Raw genomic sequence first — 20126 nt, 5'->3', positions numbered from 1 at the left:
GTATCAGACGGCTGTCTTTTGCAACTGATTCAGATAGTATCAGGGTTGGTGGGTGAAATGTACTGGGATCATTATGTGCGGTGGATGACAATATCTAATTTTAACTTATTTCTGCATCCAAGACCCAGAATCTACGGGAAATCAAATCAAAACAGTGGTCAGCCTGCTTAAGCCAAGAAGCGTGTAGGTAATGTTCCCAACATGTTTTATTGCCTCATAGTCTTAAGTTTATTGCTTGGGGTATGTTTTAAATTGGGCCAAATAGCTACTGCTTATTACACAGAGGCTCCAAGGGTTACGGATTATCTGACTTTACGCAATATCTGGCTTTACACAAATCCAGACATTTTTGAAATGTATCAAATGAAATATTTCATGGTGATCACTACTGTATTAGAGACACAGTGTGGAAACAGGACCTTCAGCCCACCAAGTCCACACTGAACATCGATCACCCCTACTTTAGTTTTATGTTATCCTAGGAGCAATTTAGAGAAGCCAACTGACCTACAAACCCCCACGTCTTTAGAATGTGGGAGGAAGCTGAAACACCCAGAGAAAACCCACGTAGCCACGGGGAGAACGTACAAACTCCGCACAGACAGCACCCCAGGTCTAGATCGAAACTGAGTCTCCAGTGTTGTGAAGAAGCAGCTCTTCTGCTGCGCCACTGTGTCATCCAATTACTGCATTGAGTAAATTAATTTAATTATGGACAGTATTAGAGTGATCGCTAGTCTAGGTAAAGCAATCTGACATGGGATACTGTAGAAAATAATCAATTTCTGATTTATGGAGAAAGCAGCACAGACAGTTCTTAGGAGCAGAACACTTACATAATCCAGGGACCGTCTGTATAGAGTCTTTTCTGGGAAGAGAAAGGGCTTGGTCATCCATTATATTACTCATGCTACACACAGATGTTCACAGCACAAATGTCATTCACAGTTTTTATATGTGATCAGTAATTGCTTATATTGCCTTATTCAAAGCACTGGAGATACATTGCATCTCAATGCAACTCAAGAGACTTGAGCACAGAAGCTAAACTAAAGTTTCAGTTCATCCCACAGATTACTGAGTTACTGATCTCTATCTCAGGTCACCATGGGTCTTGCGTTAGTGGACAAGAGAGTGAAGGCTCAGTGTGGAATACAGCCAAAGAGAATGCTGGTTTGAAAAGCTTGCAGGTTGAAAGGAAAAGGAAAGAATGAGGTGCCTGGCAATGAATGTTGGAATAGCAGACTGCAGTGGAAGCTTGATTTTGTCCCAACAATAGCTTTTACCAATATCGGACCTTTAACATAATGTTTCAGCAGAATCACTGCATCAGCCACATTATTTATTTTTCCACAGCTGCTGCCTGACCCATAATTGAGCATTTCCAGCATTTTCATCCGTTGTTTCAGATTTCCAGAATTTGCAGGGTTTTTTTTTTTTGTTTTAATGGAAGGACCAGCAAACAAAAGCTCGGGCCCAGTACAGATTTTTTGAATCTCAGAGGAGGTTGGGGAGAGAGAGAGGCAAAGAGATTTAAAGAGAGAGTTTGACAGATAAAACATGGGCTGCCAATGGTCAGAGAGTGACAGAGCCATGCAGCACGGACACAGGCCTTCAAGACCACAGACCATCAAGCACCCATTTGGAATTGATTCTTTGTACTTGATCTGACCAACTCCCCCAATTTCCACCACCACCCCTTTACATTCACTAACATTCAAGCAAGGGTAGACACACAATGCTGGGGCAACTCTGCAAAGGATCGGGCTACATCTACAACCTTCTTCAGCTTCATAAGGTCTTGGACAGGGCTGTTCCCAAACCAAGCCGTGATCCAACCCGACAATATGCTTTCTAAGGCGCACCGATGGCCAAGAAAACAACTGGGCCAATCTGACAGATTGACTAAAAAGTCCTGATTCAGACGGACAAAGTGAGCTGCCTGACGTTGTCAAATTTGGTATTGAGCCCAATGGGTTGCAACGTGCCCAGATGGAAGAAAAGATGATGTTTCTCAAGCTTACAGTGGTCCTTGTTTTGACAGAAGCAGAAGGTCGCTGACAGACAGGTCAGAGAATTAAAGCAGCAGGCAATCGCAAATTCTGGGCCCCTGTTGCAGACTTTGCTCGAGTATTGAACTGAGCAGATGCCTAACCTGTGTTTAGTTTATCCAGAATAGAGGCCACCACATTGGGAATACTCAATACAGTACACCAGCTTGGAAAAAATGCAAGTGACTCATTGACCCACTCCACAGGGCTTTTGGGTTTCTGGGAAAGGAGGAAGTAAATAGGCCGGAGTTGCATCTCCCATGATTGGATGGGAAAATCCGAGCTAGAAGATTAGAGTCATACAGCTGGAAACAGCCCCTTCATCCCAACCAGGCCAACCATCCACACCATCACCCTTTGTATGAAAAATGTACCGCTCAGATTCCAACTAAATCGTTCCACCTTCACCTTTCACCATTGTTTTGGATTTCTCAATGTTTTGCTCCAACAGATCAAAGAGAGCAGAATTTTTCACAACCAAATTACAATCATCAGCTCAACATTCGAAAGGTAGAAGCAGAGACTTGGAATTATTGAACTCGGTGTCGTGGCTGAAAGGTCTTTCAACATCTAACCGGGAGTTGAGATGTTGCTCTTTCACCTGTAGTACAGTGCCGCATGCTGACCACAGTCCAGTCGGAGTGAGAGCAAGGCAGAGAATTAAATTAGTAGTTCAGGGTTGTACTAGTGACTGAACAATGATGTGTTGAGCACCTTCATGTGTGGCTGCCTCAATGTTGAGACAGCCACTGTTTTTACAGAATGTTGAGTGCTTATCCAGATCAAACACTGATTGAACTAGAAGAAGGTTTGCGTCCGAGATGGTGGGAAGAGAGGGGGTCAAAGTGCAAATGTTGTGTTGGGCATGTGGTGACATCTGCTTTGCCAAGGTGGACCTGCAATCGCAGTGCAATTCATCTGTGAAGGCCATTACAGTAAGAAATAAGAGAAAATCAAAGCAAACAGTCCAGGAGAAGCCATTATTCCACAAAATGTGGCAGATGCATTCTTCCAAGTAACTAGGTTTCAGTCCCTTATGACTTCAGGAAATAAAAGTTGATGGTCCAAAGCACATCAAAAGCTGATTTATTGATTTGCTTTTATCCATCCGTGAGTGTCCTGCTAAAAATGTGAATTTGTGTAGGGGAGGGAAGCAGGCATCATTTCGCAAACCAATCAGGTAATTCCAAAATACCATGCAGATGATTCTTACAGATGTTGACACACTCGAAGGACCTTTCATTCTTTTTCTTTAAACTTCTCACAGGAAATAACAATTCTGGCAAATTCATGTTTTGTGCCTTGGGAAAGAGCAAAGGAATCAAATGTTGCAGCGACTAATAAAGAAAGAACTTGCTTTTATATAACACCTGTCATAACCTCAGGGCATCTAAAAGTGCCTTGGAGAAAGTGAATTAAAATGTGACAGATGCAGTAAGGCATGAAGGGTCAGCAGTCAGTTTGTATACAGCAAGTTCACAATGATAATGGTCAGATATTCCATTTTTGCACTGAATGCTATTCACGTTATTCCCTTTATCATGTATTTGTACATTCCGGACGGCTTGATTGTAATCCTGTATTGTCTTTCTGCTGAGTGACTTGCATGCAACAAAAGCTTTTCACTGTTCCTTGGTACACATGATAATAAACTAAACTCAAAAGGATGGAAGTGTTATATTGATCTCACTCTCGTGAGACTGTCTGCTCTTCTTCAATGAGCCAGGAGCTCTTTGAGATTCACCTCGGTGAATGCAGATAACATAAGCTTGGCATGTTAACGCAAAGGTAGCAGTAAGTTTAGCAATGCGTCGGAGCATCAGTGAACTGCTGGGCAAGGTACACAGAAAGCTACAGGGACCAGAGCCAAAAGCTTGGCTGGATGCAAAGAGTTCAACGTTGACAATGATCTGATTCTTTGGTCAAATCAACTTTACCAGTCACATGGTCACAAAAAATGCTGGAGAAACTCAGCGGGTGCAGCAGCATCTATGGAGCAAAGGAAATAGGCAACGTTTCAGGCCGAAACCCTTCTTCAGACTGATGGGCAGTAGGGGGGGCGGGGAGAAGAAAGGAAAAAGGAGGAGGAGGAGCCCAAAGGCTGGGGGATGGGAGGAGACAGCCCGAGGGCTGAGGAAGGGGAGGAGACAGCAAGGGCTAACAAAATTGGAAGAATTCAATGTTCATGCCCCCAGGATGCAAACTCCCCAAGCGGAATATGAGGTGCTGTTCCTCCAATTTCCAGTGGTACCAGTCACATCCTTTCTTGATGTCCAGCAGTAGTTTGGCAGGTTACTTTTAGGAATAGTTTTTTGTATTTGTAGATACCCTTGGTATCAGTGGCATATCAAGATACACACTTTATATGGAAGCTGCCCATTAAGCTTGATGCCCAAATGATTCTCACCAGGAAACAATGGAGTGAAATGCCAAGACAATCTTGGTTCTATTTTGTTAAAGTCAATGTTTTATTTTTATGGAGACAAATTCTTACTTTATTGCATCTAGTTTTTCACTATTACCTCTGGGTTGTTGATCAGGTCCCAAACACTCTGAGGGCATTTGAAATTGTCAGAAGCCCTCTGAGCTGCCATCAATTTGCATTGAACCACCTATCTCAGTGAGGATATCAGATGGTCTTGTAACAAACCTCAGTGGGGCAAATGGCCACATTTTTTTAAGGGATACAACATGAAAACAGGTCCTTCTGCACGCCAAGTTCACGCCAACCATCGATCACCATTTCACAATAGTTCTATGTTATCCCATGTTCCCACTTCCTACACACTAGGGGCAACTTACAGAGGTCAATTAACCTACAAGCCCGCATGTCTTTGGGGTGCGGGAGGAAACGGCGGTACAGGGATCATTGGTCAGTGTAGACTCAGTGGGCCGAAGGGCCTGTTTACACGCTGCATCTCAAAATTAAACTGAGATAAACCTGGAGGAAACCCACAAAGCCTCGGGAAGAACGAACAAACTCCATACAGACAGCACCCGGGATGAGGAATGAACCCGGGTCTCTGGTGCTGTGAGGCAGCAGCTCCACCAACTGTGCCACTGTGCCGCCCCACAAATTAGAGGAGGAAGAGGCCAATCAAACGTGCTTCTGCAGACTCCTTGAAGGAGCTTGCTGTTTGGCCCCACTCCCTTGCCCTTTGTTCATCACTCCGTTGCCTTTCCAACTCGGGAGTATGCTCGTCTGTTAATGATCCTCCAGGGTTTCTGCCCCTGAGCTCTAACCTATGGATGTTGGCATATGCACATTAGTTGGCTAGCCGAACACTAGATTCAGTTCCTGTGGCCCACTCAGCGGAACAAAGGTGGGAGAATTGAGCTTGCATTGGCTCAATTAGCAGCTTTTGAGTCAGATGGTTAAAGGGTTTGAAATCCAAGTCCAGAGATCTGAGCACCATATTTAGGCTGGCACTCCCACGACTCCACAAAGAATGTTCTGGAATGCCAGGGGCGTTGCTTTTTTCATAAGTGATGTTATACCCACTTCCTTTGCTTTAGCTTTGAAACAGTTCCTGACAGACTTCCAAAGTGGATTGGAGGAGTTTTCCCAATTATCCTGGCTGACATTTGCCTCTCCTCCGACAGGTGAAAACAGACGATCTTTGTTATTATTGCATTCTTACTTAGCTTAAACCTGGGATTATCAGTCTACTAACGTACAGTACAATAGCATTGGCATCCACTACACCATTAATTGGATCCTTATGCCCTTTAGCACATGTGCAGGTTATTTGGCATGGCTGAATAGCAAGTATCAAACGATGAACATGTCATGCCAATAGGCTTATTAACCCCCAACAAGGTTCAATCCTCCAGCTACAATAGTAAATAGTGACTGCCTTGTTGTGCACCTGTACTTAAATGGTATACATAGCCAAAACAAATTGGAGCATTAAGTGGTGCCCTTGATATTGAAAACCTTGTTCTGTTTTAAAGGGCAAAGATTACATCTTAAACAAAAAGGTTGAGTGTTCCAGCAGTTAGCAATGTTCATGGATTTCTGTTTGTTTAGTGTAGCCATATCTCCTGGATTTGTTTTTCACTTGAGTGGGTCTGAAAGCAATTTTCTACTATTTTCTCTCTTTTCTGGCTCTGAATTTCGAAGTTCAGGTAGTTTTATTGTGTCCCAACTCCACAACTTCTGTGTTTAAGAGGGAACTGCAGATGCTGGAGAATCGAAGGTTACACAAAAAAGCTGGAGAAACTCAGCGGGTGCAGCAGCATCTATGGAGCGAAGGAAATAGGCAACGTTTCGGGCCCGGCCCGAAACGTTGCCTATTTCCTTCGCTCTATAGATGCTGCTGCACCCGCTGAGTTTCTCCAGCTTTTTTGTGTAACCTCCACAACTCCTGGGTTTGTTGCCGACTCTGGTGCCGTGTGTGTGCAGTTTGCCTGTGACCACATCAGTTCTCTTCAGGTGTTCAAGTGGCCTCCCACATCCTAAAGACTTGCAGGTGGGTTAATTGGCCCTTTAGGTTATCCCTAGTGCAAGTAGGTGGCAGAGAGAAAATAGGGTGGCCCATTCGAACTATGAAAAAGACACGTAGAGGAATGGGGAAGGGAATGAGTTGCCATATTGTCGAGGGTGGCAACGGCATCCTACTATGTCATAACAGAATGTGAGAAAAAAAATGGAGATCTGAAGAAGAATCTCGTCCCGAAACATCACCGATTCCTTTTCTCCAGAAATGCTGCCTGGCCCGCTGAGTTCCTCCAGCATTTTGTGTTTATCTTGGAAGCAAAGTGGTCGGTACACATACTCCAGTTTGCATTGACGGCTCCAAAGTAGAGATGGTTGAAAACTTCAAATTCCTAGGAGACAATATCGCCAACAATTTCTCCCAGGCCACCCATATTGAAGCAACGGCCAAGAAAGCACATTTATACTTCATGGTGCTTCGGCAAGGCCAGCAGCATAATCAAGGACGAGTCGCACCCTTGCCGCTCCCTCTACTTCCCTTCTCCCATCAGGCAAAATGTATAGAAGTGTGAAAACGCACAACTCCAGATTCAGGGACAATTTCTTCCCAGCTGTTATCAGGCAACTGAATCATCCTACCACAACTAGAGAGCAGTGCCCAACTACTATCTACCTCATTGGTGACCCTCGGACTATATCCTTGATCGGATTTTGCTGGTTTAACCTTGCACTAAACGTTATTCCCTTATTCCCTTATCATGTGTCTATACACTGTAATGGCTGAATTGTAATCATGTATTGTATTTCTGCTGACTGGATAGCACTGTACCTCAGTACATGTGACAATAAACTAAACTGAAGCTGAAACTGAACTCAGTGTAAACCAGCATCTGTAATTCCTTCCTTTGGGGGCAACATGGTGGCGCAGTGGTAGAGTTGATGCCTTGCAGCATTAGAGACCCGGGTTTGATCGTGACCACAGCTGCTGTCTGTAGAGAGTTTGTACGTTCTCCCTGTGACTGTGTGAGTTTTCTCCGGGTGCTCCGGTTTCCTCCCACACTCCAAAGTCGTACAGGTTTGTAGGTTCATTGGCATCTGTAAAAATGTAAATTGTGGGAAAGCTATATCAGCCATGATTGAATAGCGGAGTAGACTTGATGGGCCCATTTGTCTGATTTTGCTCCTATAACATGATTAAGTACACCACTATGCTGCCCATAAGCTTTAGAGGCACAGCTGATCAGAGGAAAACTGTCAAATGCTCAACAAACCAGTTTGTGTCTTATTTGTTTTAGCCATCTCAGCATTCGTTGCTTGGGTCAAACTTAAGCCTTTCTGGAGGTGAGAACAAAAGTTAATGAGAATCTCATCTCACCACAGTGGGAACAAGTAGCCAGTATAATCCACATGTACATTTAAACAAAACCTAATTACTTTCTTTGTTACAGTTTGAGTAACAAGGGTTGGTGGGCCTATGTTTAGTTTCTAGACTTCATTGCTGCATAACTTTTGACATGGAAAGTAATTCAAAAGGGACTCTGCTATTAAAAACCCAAACTATCCAACATAAACATTGATGAAATTAAATCAGTGCAATAAAAATCAGTTTAAATGAATGCAATAAAATTCAGATTAAATCGGTAAAATAAAAATCAGTAAAATAAAAATCAGACCAATAAATATCACTCACAATTTCTTCATATTTCGCATCAAAAGTAATAGACTCATAATTAGATCTACAAATCTTGAATATAAATTTCCTTTGTAGATTTGATGGTTAAGTTACCCTAAAATAACTGACAATCAGTAATATGAAATTTAAAACTAGAAAATACTAATGTCTTAAAAAATTAATGTGACCTTCTGCTGCCTTGGGCCCTCCAGGAGCTTGGAAAGAGGAAATCTTTTACGTTTGTTGATCTGCCAAGATCAAAAGAAATGAATCAGATCTTGTGAAAATCTTGAAAGATTTCACAAAACCTGATTTTCAAGACATCATTGATAAGGGTGGCGTACAGATTCAACTCGGTGAAATCACGACCTTGTGTTCTTTCCACGTGGAATTTGCACATCCACATGTGGGCAGGTGGGTTTCCTCCCACATCCCAATAATATGCAGGTTTGTAGGTCCCTCAAGTGGATACACTTTTCTTGACATCTAACGTCTTGGCATTCAACAGACCCTTGAAGAAGTCTCTCAGGTTTCTCCTCGACTCATTTGCAGCTTCCCACAAGTGGCCAGATTTGGTCATTAAAGAGTTAACGCGACCAGACCGTTTAAGACTGAGGTCTGCCAATTCCCAGGATGCTGAATTCTGAATGAAATGTGCATGGTGATGTAAGTCAGCTTTATACATGCTGGTCACAGCTTTACTAGCCCGACTTGTTTACTGGTCAAACAGACCATAAAACCACTCGTAAACCTCCAGAGACGACTTCTGGTGCACAGTCCAACACTTAGAGTACATGTCCGCTCTACATTCTCAGTGTGAGAAGCAATCCCAGAAACCCTAGTCTTCCCTGCGGTCTGGACCAAACTCCTGACTGCTATAGATCTTAAATAATTCATAAGTTACAGCTCAGAGATCAAGTAAATACTCTTGCCCTTTTCTCAAACCAAATATGGCTCGTCCATTGAACCTTGTGTGATAAAGCTGACTGACATCCAATTAATCTGCCTGCCGTTTAAGGAGCATTTAGTCATTTAAAGCGTGGCTTCATGTTATTAAAATGAAATGTTAGGAACTTCTAATATCTTCTTGTGCCCACTGCACGTAGAGGATGAAGTGAAGTGAATGCTGGTCAATGTCATTGCCTTTTTATTAAAATGTACCTTTGTACTTTAGTCAAATATCTTTTAGAAGGGAAGAAGCATAATTCACACAAGACCTTCCACAGTTGCAAGCCCACAAGTTTAGAAGGATCGGAACTGCTGCTAGAAGGAACAGCATGGAAACAGGCCCTTCAGCCCAACTTGTCCACACCGGCCATCATATCCCATCCACACTAGTCCCACCTGCCTGCATTTTGCCCATGTCCTTCCAAACCTTTTCACCATTCTTTAAAATAATGCCCTGGGGTGATTCTCTTCCTCGTGAGGCAAAGTACAGGTCTCAGGTTAATATTAACCAAGAACGTCGCACTCTCTCAGTAATAGATTGGGAGTTTAAGTCCAGGTTTTGTGCTCAAGCCTCATCTGTAAGACTTAAATCTACTATTGTCTGACTATTGCCCACTAAGACCCAGCTGGCAACTGGCTCCTGACATTTACAGTTAACAGTTACATCTGGTTAAGTAATGACTTCAACGTTTGGCTTCCCACCCAGATTGTTCCTAAGACCAAAAGTCTTATTTATTTTAAAAAAACATGCAAAAATGTAATTACTTAAAAATGAAAATTGTTGCATGTCCAAATAGCTGCACTACCCAATAGATCAGGAAGATGCCAGGTTTTACACGTTATGTGTGATGGGCAAGAGTAATCTAATTGCCCCTGCAGTTGGCATCAATCAGAGTATCCTCATGGGGGGGAAGGAAACCAGGCCAGGATTGTTACCTTTGATCATTGCTGCCATGATGGTGCAGATATTACATGTTCATCATGATGGTGTTCAGAGTGACAATGGTGACATGGCAAAATGGAGTTAATAGTGAATGCAACTCACTTACCCACTATAACCGGTTCAAGCTCCACAGATTAAGCTCCAGTAGATTGTAACTCATGCAGATTTACACACAAAAGCTGGACATGCAGCAGCAAACAAGGAAATAGGCAACGTTTCGGGTCATTTATTTTTCAAAGCGGGGACTGAGGAGGAGCCACAGATTCTAACAGCAGTTTACCCATCAAGGACCAACAGTACAGAATTTGATTCTCTCCCCCGGGATGCATCATGAATACACCTTCTCCTCCATCACCTCTGCATCCAGGGGAGCCCAGCAGAGGTCCTTCGAGGGGAGTGAGTGCTGAGCCACCGGGAGGTCATGTTATTGCATCTCCTCTTCGGCGAAACTTCGCCCATCTACGCTGTGCTCATCTGTGTCTAGAGCCGAGATGGGGTCTTTATATCAAAGCAAGACCCACAGCAATTCAGATTAGGCAACTACATAAACAGTTTCGTGGACTACACCTACAACCTAGGCCCACAAGGTGAGGCAAGGCATCTCCTGGACCTCTCAGTTGCTGACCATTTTAATTCAAGACCAAGCATAGATTAGGCAACTGTTTCATGGAATACCTACAATAGGCCCACCAAGGCCTGCTGGACCTCTCAGTTGCTGACCATTTTAATTAACCTTCCTATTCTCATACTGGCCTTTCCACCCTGCCTCATCCATTACCACAGTGATAGAAACATAGAAATTAGGTGCAGCAGTAGGCCATTCGGCCCTTCAAGCCTGCACCGCCATTCAATATAATCATGGCTGATCATCTAACTCAGTATCCTGTACCTGCCTTCTCTCCATACCACCTGATCCCTTTAGCCACAAGGGCCACATCTAACTCCCTCTTAAATATAGCCAATGAACTGGCCTCAACTACCTTCTGTGGCAGAGAATTCCAGAGATTCACCACTCTCTGTCTGAAAAATGTTTTTTTCATCTTGTATGTGATGCCACATACAAACTGGAGGAACGGCACCTTTTTTCCAATTTTAAGTAACACTTCTCCTCACTCCTCACCTCTATCTACCTATCACTTACCAGGCTTTATCCCATCTCTTTTCCAGCTTTCTCTCCCTCCAAATTACAATTGGTTTGAAGAAGGGTCCTGACCCAAAACTACACCTATCCATGTCCTTCAGAGATGTTGTCTAGCCCATTGAGTTACTTCAGCACTTTATATTCAATGCAAGATTCCAGCATCTGCAGTTCCTTGGATCTCACATAAATAGGTGGCCTGACCATGATCACATGTGGGAGCTTGGTGTATACAAATTAGCTGGCTTGCTACTACATTGTAAGGGTGCCTACAATTACTGGCTGTGAGGCTCTTTTGAACAGACTGAAGTAGTGAAATACACTTTGGAAATGTGCGTTGATACTTTCGTAGTGCAGTACTTCTACAATAATTCCTAATGACGTTACAATACAATCCAATACAATACAATACAATACAATTTTATTCGTCACAATGCACATAAAGTGCAAGTGAAATGAATTTGTCAGCAGCGGTACAATGAAAAAATAACCCACAATACACAATAAAAGTTTAACACAAACATCCACCACAGCATTCATCATTGTGGTGGAAGGCACAAAATTTGGCCAGTCCTCCTCCATTTTCCCCCATGCTCGGGACCACGATTAAGTGTTTCACGAGCACCTTCAGTTCAAAGCCACTTACAGTAGCAAAATATATTTATCTCCAACAGTTCCTTTTAATCAGTGAACTTGGACAATTTTCTGAAATGAAGTCAGACCTGATCGTCAGCCAGCAAAAACCTGGCACAGGAATGGCAACAATACAAAGAGCAGAGGAACAAATCACGAAAGGTCACCATAAGATTCTCAACAATGCACAAAACTGGCCAGAAGTAACTTGAGGAGAATCTACGCAGATGTTACCTTTATGTTATGATTAGTTTACGGCCAGCCAGGCATTTTATTCCCAGTCTCACTGATTGTCACCCTTATCCCTGACCAAACTGAAGAAGGAGCGCAACCCGAAACGTCACCCATTCCTGCTCTTCAGAGATGCTGCCTGTCCCGCTGAGTTACTGCAGCTTTTTGTGTCTCACCCTGATGTCAATTTGGGCGGCACAGTGATGCAGCGGGTAGAGCTGCTGCCTCACAGTGCCAGAGACCCAGGTTCGATCCTGACCTCGGGTGCTGTATCTGCGTGGAGACGTGGAGAGCACCTACGCTGTTGGGCCAATTTAAAAAATACATGATTTGAAAACTGAAGAGAGCGTCTTTCATGTTACTCCACACATCCCAAAGCGACTGACTGCCAGGCACACTGTTGCCTCTACTTCCTCAAGAGACTGAGAAAACTCTGCATGTCTCCAATGATTCTTACAAACCTCCACAGATGCAGCATAGAAAGCACACTGCCAGACACAAAAACCGGCAGTGACGTATCGGGTCAGACAGCATCTCTGGAGAAAAGGAACAGGTGATGTCTCGGGTCGAGACCCTTCTTCAGACTCTTCAGTTGGCCAGTTGTATCTCCCCAAGGGGACAGATCTTCCCAAGACCGCAAGAAATTGCAGATAGTTGTAGATGTAACTCAGTCCATTTTACAGACCAGACTCTCCATCAATGACTCCATCTACGCATCATGCTACCATGGGAAAGCAGCCAACATAATCAAATACCTTTTCCACCCAGCGTATTCCTTCTTTTGCCCACTCGTGCGCTGTAAGGCATCAACTCTACCGTTGCACCACTGTGAGAATGAGCGGGAAGATTATTGTTAGGAATGACGCAAAGCTTAATAGGTGATGGGTTTGGGTTCAATGATAAATATTAGAAGGGGAAGAATGTATTGAGTCAATGGGCAGAGAGCTGGAGTGTAGGTCTAATCGGATGGATTGAATATATCCACCTCATAGTTAGATGCACTGTGATTGGGCCTGTTGGTCTGATTACAGCTTTCCTGTCATCATTGAAGCAAACATAGACTAGAGATGAATTTATGAGAAGAATATTGTTATTCCATCTACACACTAGGTTGCCTACTGACCTACAATGGATTGACTGCAGAAAGGTTCGGTTTTACAAGAGGAGAGGAGGGAACTGACAGAAAGGAAGTGCGAATCTGCAGCTTGGTAATGCGACTTTAATGCCTTGACCAAGCATGGCTGCTCCTTAAAGCGCAGCTGTGGAGAGAACACTTCATCAGTGCATGGAATGAAAGTAAAATGATCGCCACGTCACACTGCGCCGTCACTCACATCCGCTGTCAGAATATTTTTTCGCATTTCAACACGTCTTTGATGCACTTTGTATATTATAAAATAATCATTCTCCATGATCTAAAGCTGATTGAAGTTGGGAGAGCCTGGCTGAGCTTACGACAAGGGACAAATACAAGGAGATTCATTTACAAGCAGAGCCGAGCAATCATAGCCAGTCTGTGAAGGTCTGCTGAATGTGAGGTGTGGCCTGGTGTATGTCTGAATCTTAGCCGAGACACTGCAGGGAAAGGGTTTGCTCTGAGCTGGAAGAGCGTTTTAGCCATTAGTTGCCATTTTTTGCCATTATAAATTGTTCCCTAGTGGGTAGGATAGTGCTAGTGTAGTGGGATCACTGGTCGGGGTGTGCCAAGGGGCCTGCTTCTGTGCTGTATCTCTAAACTAAACTAAACTAAACTAAACCTAACTAAACTAAATCACTATAGCTTTTCAAAAAAAAACTCCAAAGGTGTGTACTTACATCTCAAACGGAGTTACAATGATCTTTTGAATCGGGTTTAAAATGCAATGCAGTATAATTCCTCCCACCTACCACCTTACTCCTTACTGTTAGAAGCTTCTGTTAAAGCATGCCCTACAGTTGTTAATTTGCAAATTAGGGCCCCAAAATGAAAATGTTTCTGTGTGGATTTTAAAGGCAACTTAGTAATAAAACATCTCAGAATATTGAGATTAAAACTCTTGGGCAAAACTTGAGTAACTACATTTTAGCTGGAACCTGATTGATAAAACACAGGAACAAATAGAGATAGCAATCAGATGGTATACACTATGTGTTTTGATGCCACTTACACAAAGCCTTTTTGTGCATGTGGGGTCTTCACATGGGCAGGCACACTCCCAGTGAAGCAGGCCTGACCTGGGGAGCTGAAGCCTGATCTGACTCTGGTGGAAAAGGAACAGCTTTAACAGCCATCTGTGGACGGGTCCCACTGTGTACATCTTCTCCCCCTCCAGACCCTGTCCCAATTACAAGCCTTATTCCCCTTCAGGATCTTGATCTAATCGGAAACCTCCTTTCTTCCACTGGACCCTGGCTCAATCAAGTTCTGACTCTCCACTAGCAATCCATCAAATGCCTGACAAACTCATCAATCCCTGCCACACCACACAACCAGCATCCATCCTCATGCTTCCAACACCATTGAATGTCAACCTGTGGCCATCATTACAATGGTAGCCTTATCACCTCCACCAAGCCTGACCCCCTGACCACTAATTCTCCCTCTCTTGGCGCCATGTTGTCTGTTGGTTCCCCCCCACCCCCACCCTCCTGCAACAAAGCTCACATCCAATCTTGCCATCTACCCTCCATCTCCTCCAAAGATCCAAAGCTTGCCTGATCTTTCCAGCTCTCTTCTTTGAGACATCTCTGATTTTTAACTGTCCCACTAATCAGCTGCCAAGCACCTGAACAATGCAATCTCACCCTAAATTTCTCCATCACTGCTTCCTCTTTCAAGCAGCTCATCTGTGCTGATAGTTCCTTGCATCTTTGGTGACACTGAGGAACCACCTTGGGTTGGTTTGCCACTGAACAGGTGTTACTGTACGTATATACATGAGTCTGAAGAAGGGCCCCGACCCGAAACGTCACCCATCCTTTTTCTCCACAAATGCTGCCTGACCCGCCGAGTTACTCCAGCATTTTATGTCTGTCCATATCCAAGATGTGTAAATGGGATCAGTGTAGACAGGGTCATTGGGCGGCATGGACATTGTGGGCCAAATGGCCACATTCTGTGCTCTGAGACTTTTTGACTGAGAGATTCTGACTGGGACTTCTATGACTGAGAAATTCTGAAAAACTTCAGTTTATGGGTGAGTTGATTTTTAGAATAATCGTAAGTCGGAGAAAACATCTGAGACATTTCATGTACAAGGGATTACCCTTCTGAAGGGATAACCAAAAATGACATCTCACCAGTGAGCATCACATCAGATGCCATCATGACATGTCATTACCTTGAAGTTCTATTGCAATTAAAAGGTGCTTTTCCATCCAGGAGAGTGATTTTCTTTAATAATGTAGAACGACTATGAAGAGGGTATTACAAGCGGGAGCAGCTGGCCTTGTTACGCATTGATTCCCTCATTTTATTTTATCACAAGGCACACATGTCGCTGCCCGTTAAACCCACAATTTCACGCAAGAAATACAGGCCTGACACGAGACAGCCGGCAGGAAATATCAAGTGATAGTGCTGTGTAAACAGCAGGACGGTTCTGGAAGAGCTTTGCGATAATGTCTGGATGGAGGGCTGGTTCAGCTGTCAGTGAGGAGGATGTGAGGTGTGAAGGAGGATTCCAGCTGTAGAGGGCGCTGTTGGCTGGCAGATACAAGCTCATTTCTTCATCTCTGCAGGATTAGTGCTGCTCCAGGTGCACAACCTACAGCACGGAGATTGGCCACTTCTTCCAACAGGTCATGTACGTGCTGGAGCTCAGCACAAGCCCCCGCAGTCCCCTCCATCTCACTTACCCACCATAACATCTTACGTCTGAGAAAGGGTCCCCGACCAGAATCATCACCTGTCCATGTTCTCCAGAGATGATGCTCCCAACTAAGAGTCAAGTCAAGAGTCAAGACTGTTTTATTGTCATATGTCCCGGATGGGACAATGAAAATCTTACTTGTTGCAGCATAACAAAATATGTAACTATGTAAACGTTGTACACACATTGTCTGAAGAAGGGTTTCGGCCCGAAACGTTGCCTATCTCCTTCGCTCCATAGATGCTGCCGCACCCGCTGAGTTTCTCCAGCATTTTTGTTCTATTCCTTCCTCCGGTTCTGGGGGGGGGGGGGGGGTCCTGTGGCGTCAGCCTAAACACGGGCCACTCATGCTCGAACCCTCGTCAGGAGATACGAGGGCGGGCACGTGACGTCATGGGCTAGAGGGAGTGTCCTGGTACTTAAGGTCTCTCACCTCGAGACCTTGAGGAGTCGACAGGTAGCTGAGCCCGAGATAACAACCTCGCTCAGCTACAGCAACATTGTATTATAGTTAGCGCACCAACCTAACGTGTCACCACTGAATAAACGGCTCTTTGAATCGGCCTGATGTCTCACCTTCATTCGCCACGTATGGTGTTGCTACAGTACCTTTGATTTGCCAGCATCTGCAGTTCCTTCTTAAACATTGTACAGAACGGGGAAAGAGAAAAAAAAGTTCAATAAATAACAAATATAGTGCAATAATAATATAGTCTTTTTGCAGTTCAGAGCTCAGAGCTTATTCGTTGTTGTGTTTAATAGTCTAGTGGCTGTAGGAAAGAAGCTGTTTCTGAACCTGGACGTTACAGTTTTCAGACTCCTGTACCTTCTTCCTGATGGCAATGGTGAAATGAATGTGTGGGCAGGATGGTGTGGGTCTTTGATGATTTGGCTGCCTTTTTGAGGCAGCGACTAAGATAGATCCCTTCGATGGTGGGGAGGTCAAAGCCGGTGATGCACTGGGTAGTGGTCACAACTAAAATCTAAAGCGCACGTGGTCAGATTCAAATCCGGGTCTCTGGCGCTATTATGTAGCAGCTCTATCGCTGTGCCACTGTGCCGCACTATCTTAAAGTCTAAAGCACCCATAGTCAGGATCGAACCCAGGTCTCTGACTTTGTAAGGCAGCAACCTCTGCTGATATGCCACTGTGCTACACTGTCTAAAGTCTAAAGTAAACCAACATCTACAGTTCCAAATGTCCAAAAGTTCTCATTTGTTCCTTCCCTGTCTACCTATTGAGCTTCCCAAGCGATGAGCTTATAGAGCGTGGCACTCAAATCTCCAGCAATAATCGTGTAGGTTTAGGACAAGCAATGCAGAAAGCCAACCACCTGGTTTAGGTTAGGAATTGTGGTGCGTTTCATATTCCATACATTAATACATTTATATGTACATTGTTGGTCTAGTCAAGGCACATGCCCTTCCCTCCTGCATCCAAACGATAGAATCATAAAACATGGAACATAGACACATGGAAAGAAGCCTTTCAGCCCATCACGTCCACTCTTGGAATCCAAGTTATGCAATCCCAATGGTAGACAAATCTTCGGAGGGAGGAGGATAACTTCTTCAAAGGAGGCATACGTTGAGGAGATTTTGCAGTAGATTCTTCGGAGGGAGGAGGCTTTGTCCACCTTCGATTTTCCAGCATCTACTTTTTCTAATCTCTTACCCCAACGGAGATGCGATTTTATCCATCTCGTATCTCCGTCCGCACTGCGGCCTAACATCGAGTAGTTGGCGGCCTTTGCTGGAGACCGATTTTGAGAACTCCACCGCGGGGAGCCTACGGGACCTTAATATTGCGGAGCCCGCGGTCCATTTGCCAGGGGTCGATCTCGGAGCTCCAACCATGGGTGCTTGCAGACATTAACATCACGGAGCCAGCGGTCTCTGGTCAAACTCCGACTTCGGGAACTCCAAGCCGAGTGAGTTTCGACCGCCCCGACCACAGCGGGAGCATAAAGAAGAAGAAGATTGGACTTTTTTGCCTCCATCACAGTGAGGAATGTGGGAAATCCGCTGTGGTGGATGTTTATGTTAACTTTTATGCAGTTGTGTGTCGTGTTGCTTTTTTTTTCATATGGCTGTATGTTAATTCACTTATCACCATACCTTAACTGGTACATGTGACAATAAAAGACTTTTGAAACCTTTGAAATGCAACGACCTGACTGCTGCATTCAATTTTCATAGCAAAAAAACAATAACATTTTTGTAAGATTTCCTAATTACTTGTGGCAAAAAACTATTTTTTGCACAACATCCACATGATCCTTCGGCAACTCAGAGCCCTGAGAAGGGGAAGATGGAAAGGCCTCTTCCCCACCTGCATTTGCCGCTCCACATGACACCTGAAAATTAGAGGGAGGTCTATGCTACCTGACCAATTATGTCTACCCAATATTCAATTTGAAGAATGTCTGAGAAGGGTTTCGACCCGAAACGTTGCCTATTTCCTTCGTTCCACAGATGCTGCCTCACCCGCTGAGTTTCTCCAGCATTTTTGACTACCTTCAATTTAATCATGGCTGGTCTAGTTCAAGCCTCCTCCTAACAGGACTGAAAGTACAACTATTACAAGTCCACCTTGCCTCATTTCCATGAAAACTGGAGCCTATTTGGTCTGTCATCACAAAGGGCAAGGGATCACATTTCACGAGCTCACGCTGGTGTCCAAGCCAGGTGATTCTCTGTGTGCTGGTCACAGAAGCGGATCTGCAATCATTCATTTATCTCCAGAAATTTTCTTCCCAGCTGTTATTCGGCAATGTTGAAAGGAATAGTGACGTTTCGGGTTGAGACCCCTCTTCAGTCTGAAACATCACCCATTTCTTCTCTCCAGAGATGCTGCCTGTCCCGCTGAGTTACTTCAGCATTTTGTGTCGGTTTAAACCAGCATCTGCAGTTCCTCCCTGTGGCATTGGTGATACGGGAATGAACGTGAGGCTCATCTACGCTCCCAGAAAGACATCAGATGTAGGTTTTCGAGGGGAAGAGCGACAAGTGAATAGAAGATCCAATTCTGAGGTTTTGTTGCGATAAGACTCAGCTTCAACTGTGTCAAAGATATGCACAAAATGCTGGAGTAACTCAGCGGGGCAGGCAGCATCTGTGGAGAGAAGGAATGGGTGACGTCTCGGGTCGAGACCCTTCGTCAGACCTTCGACTGTATCAATGTGGAAATGTGGAGATAGTGGAAGATAGCAACGATGCGGGGAGGAGATTCAGAGCAAATGAGATGAAGAGAAGGTGGAAAGGCAGTGCCTGAAAGGAAATGATTTTGAAGGTAAAATAATAGGTTAGCAAAACGGCATAGAGTTCTACACAGCCAAGTGTGATGAACTCAAGCAAATCCATGAGATTAGACATACCTTCAGACTGACTCAGAAACATCTCTGACATCACATACATCTCGGCATCTCTTGTAAATTATTACTTTTTGCTTCACATTCCAGTGACTTTGAACAGTACATTCTGCATCACACATTTGCATCTCAGGCTCCAAGAACACACAATAGCCTGAGGCATAACTTGCCTCTATTTTGGGCACTAATTTTCTTATCTTGTGCATTGCAAAATCTTCACAGTTTGCAATGATGTCACTTGCCAAAGAGTAAAGGAAAACAGCAAAATCGGTTTCACACCATGGTACAAAGAGAGACCACTGCATGCATCTGCGGTCTTGGTCTTATTGTGTGTGCTGTATAACAACTGTGACTGTTCATAAATGTTTTTAAGGTCATAAGGTCATAAGTGGTAGGAGTAGAATTAGGCCATTCGGCCCATCAAGTCTATTCCGCCATCCAATCATGGCTCTGGCAATGGATCGACTGGGCTTATATTCACTGGAATTTAGAAGGATGAGAGGATATCTGATAGAAACATATAAAATTCTTAAGGGATTGGAAAGGCTAGATCCAGGAAAAAATGTCCCTGATGTCAGGGAGTCCAGAACCAGGGGGTCACAGTTTAAGAATAAGGGGTAGAGATGAGGACTGAGATGAGGAAAAACTTTTTCACCCAGACAGTTGTGAATCTGTGGAATTCTCTGCCACACAGGGCAGTGGAGGCCAATTCACTGGATGTTTTCAAGAGAGAGTTAGATATAGTTCTGAGGGCTAACGGAATCAAGGGATATGGGAAAAAATCAGGAACGGGGTACTGATTTTGGCTGATCACGCAAGATCATATTGAATGATGGTGCTAGCTTGAAGG

Source organism: Leucoraja erinacea, chromosome 20 (assembly GCF_028641065.1).
Source record: "Leucoraja erinacea ecotype New England chromosome 20, Leri_hhj_1, whole genome shotgun sequence".
Classification (NCBI taxonomy): Eukaryota; Metazoa; Chordata; class Chondrichthyes; order Rajiformes; family Rajidae; genus Leucoraja; species Leucoraja erinaceus.
This window is presented reverse-complemented; position numbering follows the sequence as displayed.